Source organism: Heliangelus exortis, unplaced genomic scaffold, assembly GCF_036169615.1.
Source record: "Heliangelus exortis unplaced genomic scaffold, bHelExo1.hap1 Scaffold_132, whole genome shotgun sequence".
NCBI lineage: Eukaryota > Metazoa > Chordata > Aves > Apodiformes > Trochilidae > Heliangelus > Heliangelus exortis.
The window spans coordinates 581,916-589,375 of NW_027285951.1; the positions used below are offsets into that span (position 1 = coordinate 581,916).

At 57.6% G+C, this 7,460-nt stretch overlaps 1 long non-coding RNA gene across 1 annotated transcript; it reads right to left on the minus strand.

Annotated features, from left to right (window-relative positions):
* Positions 1–843: 843 nt before the first annotated feature.
* On the minus strand, positions 844–1,940 carry LOC139790723 (uncharacterized). Its single transcript, XR_011723593.1, has 3 exons — positions 1,852–1,940; positions 1,205–1,590; positions 844–890 (listed from the first exon to the last, which is right to left on the minus strand). It is a non-coding gene; the product is annotated as an uncharacterized lncRNA (long non-coding RNA).
* Positions 1,941–7,460: the final 5,520 nt, after the last annotated feature.

A 7,460-nucleotide genomic window follows, 5' to 3' on the forward strand; every position in this document is an offset into this window, starting at 1 on the left:
CACCTCAGGATCCTGTCCAGCAGAGATCTGCCCCGCATTTCTCTTGCCTGCAGGAAACAGAGAATTTCTGTGAGGGTGGAGCAGTGGAGGAGCAGCCTGGCACAAACGCCCCGTGTGCTGAGCACCAGCCTCCCCCCCGGCTTCCCGGCAGGCGCTGCGCATGCCGATGGGGATGAAGGAGAGAGCAGGACAGCAAAGGCTCTGTGGCCCCTGCTCAGCCACCCCTCTCTCTGCTGACAGCCACCTCCTTCCTCTCAGCCAGGCCCAAGCCAGCGCGTTACCCCTGCCCCAGCCCCAGGCTGCCAAGGCGGCTCCGCCTGACTCCGCCTCGCTCACCATCTGCGGATCTCCTGACAGTGCCACCAAGCCCTCGAGTGCCCGCAGACGGATTGTCTGACTGCCATGCCTCAGGTAGGCGTGGAGGATGCGCAGGTCACTCCAATCCTTTCCCAGGCCCTGGCAGCCCAGCAGCTGAAAGAACAACAGCGGTGAGAGACGGGCAGAGCTGCGGGACCCTGGCACTCTGCAGCTCCTGGTTACGCTGCCAGCTCGGGGGGGGGGCAGCCCCTCCGGGGGGCAGCCCTGCCTGTGGACACGTGGGGGTGCTGAGCACTGCCCCAGCAGGGAGGGCTGGATGGAGGGCCCAGGGACTGACTGGCAGCAGAGCCCTCTGTCCCAGCTCCAGGGACTGGCATCCCACCCGGCGGCAGCCGCCTGTGCCAGAAGGACGGCTTCAGGAGCATCTGGCAGAGGCACTGCTTCCCACCAGGCTTACCTCACTATAGAAAGTCATGGCATAGTTCATCTGCCATTCCCTCCTCTGAGCAAGAATCTCCTTCACGTGCTGGAACAGGAAGGCTTGCTGCTCAGCCGGGCTCTTCCTCATCTCTCTGGGCAGGGCAGGGCAGGGCAGGGCAAGAAAAGCAGTGCTGGCAGTGAGCAGGGCAGGCAAAGCCTTGCTGGGATTGCCCTGCCCAGCCCAGCCAGGACAGCCCAGGCCAGGACACGCCTTTGCCCCCAGCCACAGCCTCCACACCACTTGCTGACAGCGCCCTGCTCTCTCCCCAGGCAAGGAGCACCCCTCGCCACTCGCATCGCTCCCTGGCCAGCGCTGCGGCTGCAGCCCGGGCCCTGGGTGCCTGGGGACTTCTCTGCCCCCGGGGATGGGGCTGCCGAGGCACTGCTGGCTACAAAGGGCTCTCACCTGGCCAGCAATCTGACTCCTCTCTCCAGGGTCTCTGCTCGCAGCATCATGTCCCAGCCGCCCTGCTTCTGGATGTTCTGGACATGCCCTTCACAGCCAGCAGCGTGCAGCAGAACTTTAATGCCCTCCACTGCCAACCTGTGTGCAGAGCAAGGTCCAGTTACACACAGAGCAGGGGCCCTGGCCCAGGGCCCAGGGGAATGGCAGGGGAAGGGGATGGCGCACCCCAAAGGGCCGGGTTGATCAGCCCCAGGCTGCTTCTGCTCCAGGATCACTGCAGCCAGGGAAAGTTTGTAGAGCAGGGTCATGAGGAGCCTGGGGAAGAGCCCTTCCAGGATCCTCTGACAGCGGGGCCGCTGGCTGAGCCTGTACAGGACCTGGCTTGCCTGCAGAAAGACACAGGGACAGCTCTCAGTGCAAGGAAGCTGCTGGGGCATATTTGTCCTTGGGGAGCTCACGGGGCAGCCTTGGGGGGCTGGAACAGGGGGGTTGGTGCAGGGCAGGTCCCTGCTGGCCCCCAGGGGCTGTGTCCACAAGTGCTGGAGGAGGGGGCTGTTGGGGGCAGGCAGGAGGGGCTGTGTCTCTTTTCCTGGGGAGCCATCAACAGCCCTGAAGGCCCTGAAGCAAGGCCTGCTCTGCTCACTCACAGATGGGATAGCACAGTTTGGTCTCCAGCCCTGGATCACACCCAGCAGCCTGTCAAGGACTGTCTCAGCAGTGCTGGGCAGGGACAGCAGCATCTCCCACATGGCCAGCGCAGCGCTGCAAGCCAGAACACTCTGTTAGCAGGGCTGCCTTGGCCACTGTGCTGTGCCTGGGCTACGGAGCAAGTCCCCAGGGCTCTTGGGGCTCATACTTGTCACAGGAGGGACTGATCCTCAGCAGGCTCCTAACTGTTGCCTCGGGGCAGCACTCGCTCAGCAGCCCGAGCACTGATCTCAGGACGAACTGCCCTGCTTCTGTGCACACCTCCTCCACTTTTCTGTGGATGCACCTCAAGAGTGTTTCTGCCTGGAGGGAACAGAGGGGAGGATGCTGCTGCCACTGGGCTGCAACCATCCCCTCAGATGCCACACACAGGGAGGGAGGGGCCCCTCCCAGCAGCACAAGGCCCAGGCTCCCTGGCCAGGTCCTGGTGCTCCAGTCCCAAAGATGCAGCCCAGAGCTTGGGCCAGCTCTCTCCTCTCCCTCTCTCCCTCTCTCCCTCCCTCCCTCCCTCTCAGGCTGCAGCTGGAAGATTTTGCCCATTGTCCTTTCAGTCCAGGGAGTGGAGGTGCCAACACAAGGACTGAGACCAGAGATACCCACAGAGTATCCAGGACAGTGGGAAGGGGTGTCAGGGGAACTGGAGCTTGTCTGGACCTGAGGCTCCTTACCCTGGGACTGATTGCCACAGCTTCCTGGGAACAGCAGCAAAGCCTGGCTCTCCCTCCCAGCCTCAGGGAAGAATCCCCACACCAATCTGCCATGGCCAGGAGGTGGCCAGAGCCCCTTCCCACTGCAGCCTCTGCTCCTTTCTATGCCTCTGTACCCCTCAGGGTGCAGAGGGCTTCGGGGGAGAAACCTCCCTGGGGGGTTTGCACGGGGGAAACTGTGACCTGCTCTGGAAATGCCAGACCTGCAAGACATCCTGCAGACTCCTGAGGCTGGAGGGGCAAAAGGTGGCTATCAGATCTCTCAGACACTCCTTGTCCTGCTCCTGCAACAAGAGAAGGTTATGGGGAGCATAACTCCAGCAGAACATATGCTGGAGCAGGCACAAGGCAGGTGACAGTCTCTGGAGGTACCTCTCCTAACTCTTCTAGAGCATCCGCACACATCTTCTGGCCCTTTGCAGCTGAATACCAAAGGGTGGTGGCATCAGGATTGGAATCTAACAAAGCAAGGGAGGAGGGGGAGCTGAAGGTGCTGGCAGGACTAACTGAAGGGCCCTACCCAGCACCCAGCCCCGTGCCAGCTCCCGAGGACAGAGCCAGCTCTGGGCGGGCAGACCCAAAGAGGGGACTGGCAGGGATCAGGCTGGGGATGTGCCCAGCAGCCACTGCCATGCAGGAGCACAGCAAAGCAGCAAAGCAGCCAAAGGCCCCTCACTCACTCACTCACTCCCTCACTCACTCCCTCACTCACTCACTCACTCACTCACTCACTCACTCACTCACTCACTCACCTGTCTCCAGCAGCTGGGCCCTCTTCTTTAAGATGGGGAGACCTCTCTCTTCCACCTCATCCTCCACCCAGGCCAGCCGGGGCCGGCTCAGGGACCTCTGCTCAGTCCTGGGGAAGGAGGAGAGGCCATGGGGGGTGGGCATGGGGGTGGCAGAGCTGCTGGCCCCAAGGCTGCACGGCCTGCGGGGAGAGCCCGTGGGGCCACGGGGGCTGCGTGGGGGCAGGGAGATGTCTGGGACCGGCTCTGCACGGGGCAGGGAATCTCCCAGGGATGGAGGCTCCTGGGCAGCCTCTGAAGAACCACAGCCCTCAGGGGCTGGGCAGAAGCTCCCGATGGACAAACCACAAAGGCCTTTCATGAGCCCTCACATTTGACCCCACGGTGCCCACCCAGCCCCAGCCCCTGGCTCTTACCTCTCTTGGACACTGAGCAGCCTCTGGGAATCGCCGTGGTCCTCTGGGGAACCACAGCGGCTTTCGCGAGATCCAAAAACACCAGACATGGCTCAGGGCTCCAGTCAGCTCTCTGCTCCTGTCTGATCCTCTCACTGTCCTCCTGGACACTGAGCCAGGGCCACCCCAGCACTAGGAAGGGACCCGGGGTCCAGGGGTGTCACCAATGATGTAACAAAGGTCCCATTGTCACCTGGCAACCGGGCCAGGTGTGTACAGGCAGGCACTGGAACATCCACACCCAAGTCTGACATGCACAGGCACCATAAATCACCTTTTCAACAGCCAGCTCTCTCAGCTACTCAGTACCTTTTTCCAGAGTGGCCCACTTGGCCAGTGCCTCCATCTCTGGCCACCTTTCCCAACTCTCTGCCTTCTCTATCATTTCAGGGCATTGCACTATCATCCCAACACCAAAGCAAGCAGGTGACAAGTGTCTCACCTTCGTGCCAGCCAAAGTCCTTTCACACATTTCACAAGTCCTTCAGAAGAAAGGATTGAGTTTCTCTGACTCCAATTCCTCCTCTTGTGATGAGGGAAGAGCGGCCTCACAAGGACTTGCTGCTCAAGCTTTTACAGAAACCTCTCTCTTCACCCTTTGCACAGGATTTGCTCTCTCACCTTCATCAGAGCTCTCCCCCACATGCTCCATCTTTGCTGTGCCTTCAGGAGCACAGGGCTCAGCTGCCTTTCCTCACTGCCTGACCACAGGGGCAACCTGTGGGGAATCGATCCCAAACCCCCACTCCCTGTCCCCCTGTGTCAGGAGGGGGAAGCAGCACTGCTTGTTGCAGGCTCTGACAGAACAGGGACCTGGGCCACCACTGGCCAAGGGACAGCAGGAAAAGCCCCTGACAAAGCTGGAGTGGAGGCCACACTTGTGCTGCAATTCTCACACCTGCATCTATGCCTACTGAGAATAGACCAACATATTGACAGTAATTCATACATACAAACAGGGACAGCCATTTCCAAAACCTCCCAAATCTGAGGGACTCAGCTCGGTATGAAGGGAGGATGTGTCGTTTCTCACTAAAAAAAAAGATCAAAACCAAAAATCTGTAAGTCAGCTCAGTAGGGATTGCCACAGGTAACCTGGTAGAGCCACTGCCCAGCTTACTGCAGAACAGAGCAGTGGGGTCAGACAACACAAAGTCAATGCCCTTTGCCCAACACCCCCAGTCAAGAAGAAACAAACAGACTAAAGAGCTTTCCAGAACAAATTGTAGCCTATAGAGCAAGCTGGGCAACAGTGAGGATGAGCCTTTATTAACCAGGCTGTCCCAGCACCTCAACTTAAGCACAGGGCACATGCACAACCCTGCTTACAGGATTGGCTGGGTTCCTGTATCTCTTTTAGGGAAAAAGAGAGCATTTGTCCCCTCCTTAAATTCCCCACTTTCTTCCGAGGGGAAGAGGAAAAAGGGAATGAGGAAGAGAGACTTCAAGGTTGGAAGAAAAGCAGTAGCACAAATTTCATGAAGTAGGAATAGGGAGAATGAATTACAAAGATGTACAACACAGATCAATATGGAAACTGCCTCCTCCTGGCTCCACCACACTTGTTCCCCACTGGACTCAGCAGCAGATGGGGCTGCCCAAGTGACAGACCCCACCAGCCTTACAGCAACCAAACGGGTCCTGACTGGCAAGGCAGAAGACAACCTGTCTCCATGAACTCTGCTCTTCTACAGCACAGAAACAAGAAACAGCAGCAGCAGCAGCAGCAGCACAGCATGCAGCACAAAACAAACAGGCCCCAGCCCAGCCAACACACCAGCCAGAAAAGCCACCAGGGGATTCTTTTCAGACCCATTTCAGACAGAGCACCATGGGAAGCCCACTTGGGTCACCTGAACCTTCCTCTCCACCCCAGGGGCACAGCTGCTCCCCATTCTCACTGCCACATCAGCACCTGACACTGCCCTGTCCCAGGCACCTTTTTCTCCTGCTCCTCTCAGACCAGGACACTCTTGGAGATCAAAGGAGCCCAGTGAAGCTCCAGGCTCTAACCTGCACCCAAGAGAAACCCTGCCCTCCTCTCTAAATAATAACCCTTCCATTTCCACCCTCCAAACACAGTGTTTCTTGCCCTCCTTACAGCTTTGCCCCTGTTCTCTGGGCAGCTTCACCAGAGGCAAAACAGCCAGAGGCCCAAGCCCCCAGTGCTGCTTACAGGGAGCTCACCCAGCACAAAGCCGGCCAGGGCAGCAAAGGTGCTGGCAATGCTCTGGTGTGACAGTCAGGTCCCTTTGCCCATGGGGCCTCCTACCTCCACTTCACTCCTCCAAGCCTCCTCTGCTCACTCTTCTGCTCTGCTTTCTTCCACACACCACTTTCTTCTCCAGCACCTCCTGCTGCAAAGGCAAGAGGACACAATCAGCACCCGCAAGTCCCCGCTCCTCCACCAGGCTGCTCTCCCCCATTGAAGCTCTCCACACCAGCCCTCTATTCCTCTCCAAGCCAAGATCCCCCAAGCCCCCCAGCGCAGCTTTTCTCACTAAATCACTGCTCCAGGCACCGGCCCAGGCACAGCTGGGCAAATGGAGCTGGCTGTGCAAAGCAGCGGGCAAAGAGGCTGCACAGCCCTGCTCACGGGGAGCTGGGGCTGCCTGGGGACACAGGGCTCCACGCCTCGGGACACACACCCTGACTCCAGGGCTGTCAGCAGGACAGGCAGCCAGGCAGGCACAGCCCCAGGCCCTGACTACAGGCGGTGTAATATATGTGTGCTTGGCAATTCATGGTAAATAACTAGGAAGTGTTTGCTAACCCAACTTTGAGAGTACTAATAATTTATCTGCCTCCAGCAATGTGAAATATGCAAACATACGGATTCGTTAGAACGAAATACAACTGTTCTTTGTGTAACTACAAGGCTTAGGGGAACAAGAAACAAGACATCCACAGTCCCTCTACCCTAAAAAAGGCTCCAAGGTACATAGAATCCTAGAATCCTAGAGTTGGCTGGGTTGGAAGGGACCTCAGAGATCATCAAGTCCAACCCTTGATCCACTCCCCCCGTGGTTCCCAGCCCATGGCACTCAGTGCCACATCCAGGCTCTTTTTCAAGATCTCCAGGGACGGAGAGTCCACTACTTCCCTGGGCAGCCCATTCCAATGTCTGATCACCCTCTCCGTAAAGAAATTCTTTCTAATATCTAACCTAAACTTCCCCTGGCACAACTTAAGACCATGCCCTCTTGTCTTGTTGAGAGTCGTCTGGGAAAAGAGACCAACCCCCACTTGGCTCCAACCTCTGTTGCCTTTGTTTAAAGGCTCGACCCGGTTCTGGCGTGGCACGTGGTTGCTAAGTAACAGATGCCAAGGTGGGATGAGCAGCAAAAGAGAGTTTATTGAAGCGTGACCAGGTTTATATGAACGTACCTGGGGCTTCAGCACGTCACTTCCATCACGTCACTGGTTGCATGGTATTGGCTATAGGGGGAGGGGCCCTGAGTTCCCGTTACAACGTGAGATCTTCCGTTCGCCAGGCCCTATCTCACCACATTTCCCCCCTCCCTGTGCACAGTTAAATAGGTTAAAATATAATCATAATAGTCTACTTATAATGTTAGTTAGAAATGTGTCGCCTATAAATTAGTGTGATCTTAAAAATCATCATTTAGTGCAAATC